General features: G+C 37.6%; 1 pseudogene; it reads right to left on the bottom strand.

Moving 5' to 3' along the window:
- The window catches only part of LOC113113208 (anaphase-promoting complex subunit 1-like), a 53011-nt pseudogene extending 46324 nt beyond the window's left edge, over positions 1 to 6687 (bottom strand).
- Between the last annotated feature and the right edge of the window lie 1578 nt (positions 6688 to 8265).

The raw sequence follows: 8265 nt of genomic DNA, 5'->3' as shown, positions 1-8265 counted from the left end.
CAATCATTTAGTCTGTTAAACCCTGTCCCTCTCTTACAATAAACTGCAAGATTGCATTTCAATCCAACGCCATTTTCAAGTGCAATACCTAGGTCTGTCACAATCATTGATTTATCATCCGATAATGATTATTCAATCTAATCACAATTATTTGAGATACAGCAATAACTGTGCAGTTTTAATTTAATTTAAGATGTTCGTCACAATAAGGAACAACAGATCTGTCACTTCTTCAGTTTCATCTCAACTTTAACAACAGTTAAGATAAAACAGCCAATTTTTCAATATTTAAGACACATCACAATGACGAAATGTTTAACATGTTTCCTCTCAAAAAGATATCTAAAATATTTTGACTAATTCAAAAGCTCACCTCAAGAGGGGCAGCATCTTTTGCTTTGATGACGGTCACTGATGCAAATATCAGTTGAGAAGTTTCATTGCTCTTGACACACCTGAAACCAGCACATCAAAGAGATGTGACTAATAACTAGTGCTTTAAAGTAGTTAAAAACTCAGAAAACAAAGTGATCGATCCTATAAATATAGAAGTAAAAGTAAAATAAATAAGCCACACGTTCACCTGAGCTGCTGGTGAGACTCGACCACAGGTCAGAGGTGATGAAGACTTGGCAGCCTTTCTCCCTGAACAACAGACACAGCACTGATTTCAGGACATACATCAACAGTAACTTCATGCTCTCGGCTCATTAACTCAGGGCACCTGGAGATAGCGCTGGTTTCTGTCCAGAGCTGCTCAATGCAGAGGTCGGGAAGAATTGGCTCCATTTCTGGATGCAGGGCTGTATCATTCAGGGTGCTGTTGGGTGAGGCCAGGATGCTGTGGCCTCGTGGGGATGGCGTCTGGCAGGACATGTTGAAGCGCTGAGCTCTAGAGAAGGAGGGCACGGATATGCCAGGTGAACGAGCCCGACTTTATTCATGCAAATTAAAGAGAAACCAAAAGAGCACATTTAAACAAAAACGTCTATATTTCTCCTTTTTTTTTCTTAAATGTACTTTTTTTTAATATATATCCCATGAAGATATTTTGTACATTTCCTACCGTAAATATATAAAAACGTAATTTTTGATTAGTAAAATGCATTGCTACAGACTTCATCTGGACAACTTTAAAGGTGATGTTTTCAATATTTTTTTGCACCCTCAAATTCCAGATTTTCAAATAGTTGCATCTCGACCAAATACTGTCCTCCTAATAAACCATACATCAATGTTAAACTTATTTATTCAGCTTTCAGATCATGTATAAATCTCAATTTAAAAAAAAAATTGACCCTTATGACTTCTTTGTTTTGTGGTCAAGGGTCACATATGTTGATTTCCTGAAATCTAAGAATCAAACATTAGAAAATAGAGGGCCCTATCATACGCCCGGCGCAATGCGACGCAAGGCGCAGCACAAGTGTGTTTGCTAGTTTCCGTCCAGCGCCTTTCGTATTTCTCATCCAGCGCAATGTCGTTTAATTAGCAAATGCATTTGCGCTGATTTTTGCGCCCATGGGCGTGCTGGTGTAAAAAAGAGGTGTGTGCTGACGCAATGCTATTTTAAGAAGCTGAAAATAGACTGCGCCACAGACCAGCTCAAACCTGGTCTAAAGTCTGCCATTTTTTCTTTGTTATTTAAGGAGCGTACACGCTGCTTATTAAACACAGGGAAGCACAGCAGCACACAAACATGCCAAATATATTACAAATTAAAGGTTTGCAATGCATAAGATTTTTTTTGTAGGCATGCATACATCCATACATACATACATACATGTCATAATGGATAGTCATCGCACGTATCAGAGTTAGGCTATCTATTTGCTCGCACACGAGCAGCTCCGTTTCATCTCGGAGACATGTTCTGTCTTTGCGCCAACTGTTTTTCCGTCCTTAAAATAGCAAAAGTGGATTTGGACACGCCCTGAGTGCACCTACGCCTTGCGCTTTACACTTTGCGTTTAGATTGTTAAAATGGGGCCCTAACAGTTCAAATAATGACGTCATCCTTTAACCATTAAAACAAAACCGTGGAAACATAAGGTATGTATTTCATAATGACTGAGTGAAGCAACCGTACCTCAGGTGTGACTCTGCGCAGGGTCCAGACGGTGTGTGCACTGCTGTGTGTCGTACGTCATGATAATGGAGGGCTCGTGGCTGGTGAATACCACTCTCAGAGCGCTGTCTGAAACATACTGGAGACGGGACTCAAAGAGACCTGAACCAATACGAGGGAACAACAAGAGCATTAACATATGACATGTTCTGAGGTCAAAAGACCAGAGATCCACAACACATCCAAGTCATTATTATAGAGTTAATTTTCCCAAGTTCCAAATGTATGGTTTTGGTGAGTAAATATGACAACTTAATGACCAGCTGGCCAGTAGCTTTATTAGGAAATAATACATGGTTTAAATTGAATTATATGAACGTCATTCTGACTTTTACTGATGTAAGCAACATGAGCGAATCAAATCAAAAACATACAGACCTTCTAATAAAGAAAACATCTGTTTATTTGGGACCATCCTAAGTTGATTTAGGAAGTTTTGCATGCAGTGACAGATTACAAAATATTTCTCACATTAAGCCACCAAAACAAAAAATGAGGAATAAAAATCACAATGGGTTGTCATGTTTTTGTAAGAGAAGCGGTTTCACGAAGACGGACTCATCTTGAATGTGATGCTGCAAACGAATCAATGACCTGCTCAGTCACTAAAATGCACAAAAATATACTTTCATGGGGACTATAAACAAATATTTCTGGGTGGCAAATTTTACCCATTGTCTCTCCATTTTAGACCCAGGGGATCAACATTTATTCAATAAATATTTACTTACGAAAACTTGTTTTAAATGAGTCAGAGTTCCAGGACAGAAGACGAGTGTCATAATTAAAAGTAATTACTGATTGCACTTCCATAATTTACCTCAAAAATACAAATGAAAAGTTCACTGCATTGCATGAGAAAGTTTCAGGCTTTCAATTCCAGTCCCCTGTTTTCCCTTATTCCCATTATAAACGCAAATGTCTGAAATGTTTAGGAAAAGCCTTTGGGGCAACATGCCAGAATATGCTCACGTAAAATAAAATAAAGCCAGCATTAGCCAGAACTGTAAATTGTTCTGTCTAAATACTGTTACTAAAACCAAAACGCCCCCCTTTCCTGTCCACGTGCCAAATAACCCATTATGCATCATGAAACGCACAGCTACCACACATCATCAGTCACTGAGCTAAAAACAGGATAAATCCCTGAAGGCACGAACAAACGCCTGCTAGTGACAATGGCTTTGCTGGAAGATCTCCTCCAAACACGTAAGGCTGATTGAGACATTTAAAGCGGATTTGAGAGAGAGAAGTCCATTATAAAACAGAGATGTACTGTAGAGAAATTCAACAGCATTCTGACCTGAAATGGCAGTGAGTGGCAGTGAAATGAGACAGTCCAGTACCTGCTGAACTGGGATGTCCACCATGAGGCTTGATTCTTACTGCCACGACTCCATATGACCATGTTTCCAGCCACATACAGCTCCTCCTCATTTTCAACCTCATCAGGAGCTGCTCCCTTCCTCAGCTGCCAGCGCTCCTGTCAATCACATCATAATCATAGTTAAAACATGAAGTATTTTTATTAAGAACAGCTTGATTTCGCTTAAAGGAGAAGAGCAGTGCAAACACACTGCTAAACATCTCCTTTTGTGCCCCACAGAAGAAATAAAGTAAAGAAACAAACTACCTTCTCATGGTCCTGTAGAGTGACCTCCTGAAGGGATCCTGTGAGTCCAGCCGCCCCGTCAGAGGACCAGAGCTCGGAGGCTGGCTGGAGCTGCTGCAGCTGGAGATTCGCGGCATTCGGGTGATTTTTGCATTGCTCACGATCCAATGGGACAATCAAATGCAATTCGCCTGCAGCTATCATTGTGGCTCTCTCTTCATAGATGTGCGACATGAGTTCCAAATATCAGCATTATTTCTGTAAAACACAAAGACAATTAGGCTGCGTTTACACTGTCAGAAAAAAATCTGATTTTTTTCCCCACATCTGACACAGGTCAGAATTTGATGCACGTGTGTAAACACAAAAATCCACAAGAGATCAGATTTTCCCAAATGTGGGTTTAAATCAGATACATATCAGATATCTGGACATCCGACCTACTTCTAAACACACATATCCGATTCCCCGCAGACATTTTTACAGACAAAATGTTGTGTTTTGCATCGACACCTATGCCACCTTCAGTATGGCAGCACACTATACTGCATTTTTGATGAGCTGCTTTTTATCAGCATATTTTTGACGTTACTGTTACTGATTTCTATTGCCTCAGAACATTCGAGAAACCATATACACTTAAGATTATTGCGATACTAGTATAGTTTTTGCTTATATTTCAAATTACATATTTATATATCTGTTTTCATTGTATTTTTAGTTTTAAGTTGTAATAATTTTGGTGGGTGTTTTTGTCATTTTCATTAGATTTTGCTTCATTTTAATATTTATATATAGCATTTATTAATTTGTATTCATTAGCTTTAGTTTATGTAATTTTAGCTGTTTTACTACTTAAAGCTAAACTAAAAATAATTAGAAATGTTGCTTTGGTAACTACAAGAAATATAATACATTTTTGCATTTTTTAATTATTGTGTGGTTAAATGTTACTTTATTTCAATTAATTAAAATTTTATATATATATATATATATATATATATATATATATATATATATATATATATATATATATATATATATATATATATATATATATATATATATATATATATATATATATATATATATATATATATATATATATATATATATTATTAACTCTACGACAACCCATACATTACCCAATTTGTTATATACCAGAAGCACAAATCATCCACTAAATCCATCAGTTCTGATGTACCTCAAGGTTCTGTCTTGGGCCCTCTTCTTTTCACTATTAAAATGTTACTAATTAAAAAACAATCAAACACTATGGATTTAATTTCCACTGTTATGCTGATGACATTCAGATAATGCCCTCCAGTTCGAAATAGTGGGTGTTCTAATTGATTTCATGCTTTCATTTAATGATTACATTAGACAGCATTTTTTCCACCTACGAAATAATATCTCTCGTATTCAATTTTCTTAAAGACAAAAGAGAGTGTAGCAGTCGATTCTGTTCCCCTCAGAATGTCTGTTCCCCTTTACGCAAACATAATATAATTCTTGGGATAGTTGCCAAGTTACTATACATATGATCAGAACTAGCGTGCGCAAGAAGCACGACTCGATCTACAGCAAGTCAAATGGTTCAAAATACCGTACAATCTAGCTGAAATGGCAAGCTTGATTTTTTCTAATTCTAAAATTAAAATTGGCTGGCCTCTTGTTGTCCAGCAACCACTTTTCTTCTAAACTTTACATTGTTTTTTAAGGAGATGTGGTTAAGTTTACCATCTATTGAAATAGCTGTATTGTTAAAATCTAAACAAATAACCTACAATGAGGTTCTAAAGGACCAATTGAAGGAATACACCCATTTAAACTGAAATTAGAAAACAGGTCATTGCCAATGTGCTAGTTGCTTTAAGTCAGTTAAGTATAGTGTCTTGACAAGCACTGACTTTTTGTTTTGGTGTATCACACTTTACTACGAGAAAACGTGTCAGTGTAAAGAAGTTATCACTTAAAATACTTTGCTTACCATCAACTTGGAAAGGGGAGGAACATCTGCAAATGAAATATTTCTGCTCTTTTTTTTTAAGACAAATGGATAAACACCTTGAGTTTTGTAATTTAGAATTTCCTCATTTAGGTTTGACATAAATGAAGAACTATATTCCACTGTTATCAGTAAGAAGGTAAACAGATTAATCAAATAGAGTATTAGTTCAAATGTATCGTTGCTCTATATGGAAACAGTAATATAATACCCTGAGTTTGGACGTCAGCACGGACAGATTACACTAATTTGCAATGGAAAAATTCAACTGCAAAAACATGGATATAAGACAAAAATAAAGGAACAGTTGCAAGAAAAAACAATAGAAGATAAACGGGAGTGTGATGATCATTTTACTATGCTGCAGTGTAGCAAGAGATATGTCCCTTTTTGCTTTCCTTACATCAAGGTGTGTTTGGTGTATTTGCATGCAACAGTGTTGCCAAATCCACGGAATTTAGGCTACTTTTGGGATATGTCATAAACTGTCTCTGGTTTGATTAACTGTTTGGTTGGGTTTATTACACGAATCTGGCAATCCGAGGGGAAACAGGAATTCCAGAGGAGAACCGAATCGCCTGCTACAGAGAGCCTTTTAAATTTTGTTCTAGCTTGTAACGAATAACAAATTTACACAGTTTGAGGAAAAACACAAAAGTTTTTATGTTGCAGTCAGTGAGTTATCCTGTCAACATTAGCAGCGGCGCTAGCGCTAGTGCTAACAACATCCGCTCAAATACTCGCCTGCTAATAACAAATAGTCGAGCTTCCTGTACTGGAGTTCAGTCCTTCCCCTTTGACAGATGCCTCTCCCTCTGCAATCGCCTGCTCGTTGAGGTCAACAAACAAACACATCAAAGTATGCAGGGAAAACCGAGTGAGCACACTACAATGTTTCAAATGACCGCGGACATGCTCATGTTGTTATCGCGTGACGCACTTCCGAGCATCTATCCAATCAGAGAGCTGCGTTCTGGAAGTGAGCAAGTGCGCATAAAGGCGACCTAAGCAAGATAGTGATGGCATCATGGGAACACACCATGGTTTTCTGATATATGTGACCTGGACCACAAAACCAGTCATAAGTGTCATTTTTCCTAAATTGAGATTTACATACTCTTTCCGGACACTATTTGGCAGAGATACAACTATTTGAAAATCTAAATATTCAGAAAATCGCCTATATCGTTGTCCAAATGAAGTTAGCAATGCATATTACTAATCAAAAATTAAGTTTAGGTATATTTACAGTAGGAAATTTACTAAATATCTTCATGGAATATGATCTTTACTTAATACACTAAAATTATTTTGGCATAAATAAAATAATTTTGATCCATACAGTGTATTTTTGACTTGGTACAATTTGTGCTCCAAGGTCACATATATCATAGGCTACTAAATTATTACCATGGTACTTTATATGTCATATATATGTCTAAAGCATGATACTTCCAGGGTTAATGTAAAAAAAAAAAAAAAAAGAGGAAGAAGAAGTTCTGTCGCTATATTTATTTATTCTATTATACATTTACAGCAATGGCTTTTAATCTTTGCAAAGTCAGATATCTTTCAGTGGTTGAAGGCGATCCTTCATGGGCATGATGCTTTCTTTTGCTTTCTGACATAGCAACTTGTTTTCAAACTTTTTTATTAAAAGATACTAGCCTTTCAGTGTATTAAAATTAATTAAAGCTTTTTTATAGCTAAAAAAGTGAAAAATCTTGGAGCAAATATCTAGGAAAGGTGTTTTATTGTACTTAAAATTCCTGCTTTTTTCCTGTAGATATGATACGGTTATGGAGCTGATGAGACGAGAGATGTGCGGATCCATATGCAATCATAGATGTGGTCATAAAACAGGTATGGGTCAGACAATGGCAAACAGGTATATTGAGGGCAAGACAAAAGAGTAATCCAAAATGGGTGTGGTGGATCAGCGGCTGACAATATCTAGGGGGCTTGACAAGAGGGGTATTCACGAGTTCACATCTACGTATATTAATACCGTAAGTTTATGCGTATTTGGCGTGCTGTCCGGGTGGAGGGCTCCGAGCTCGGGAAGTGGCCCGAACCCAGAGTACTCCCCCCGGTTGTGGTAAGAGTAGATGGATCTATAAGTGAGGAGAAATGGGGTGGAGGAGGGATGCTGAAAACGGTCAATGAACAGAGATAGGTTCTGCTGTCATTTATACCTTGTCATGAGTTGATTACTGATTGGTCTCCACTTGTGTTAATCAGGTTAATGAACTGCGACTGTTCCTCCCGAACTTTGTTATAAAACAGCATTTCACGAGTTCACATCTACGTATATTAATACCGTAAGTTTATGCGTATTTGGCGTGCTGTCCGGGTGGAGGGCTCCGAGCTCGGGAAGTGGCCCGAACCCAGAGTACTCCCCCCAAAACAAGAGAGCAAAAGGACAGCCGCCGGACTACGAACCCCCCAAAACGCAGAGATTTGGCGGGCTGACGTTTTTAGAAGTATGGTCGTTGACCAGGAGATCTCGCAATGCCT

The sequence above is a fragment of the Carassius auratus genome, chromosome 13 (genome assembly GCF_003368295.1).
Source record: "Carassius auratus strain Wakin chromosome 13, ASM336829v1, whole genome shotgun sequence".
NCBI lineage: Eukaryota > Metazoa > Chordata > Actinopteri > Cypriniformes > Cyprinidae > Carassius > Carassius auratus.
The sequence above is the reverse complement of the archived record's forward strand: the minus strand, read 5'-3'. Positions and strand labels throughout refer to the sequence as shown.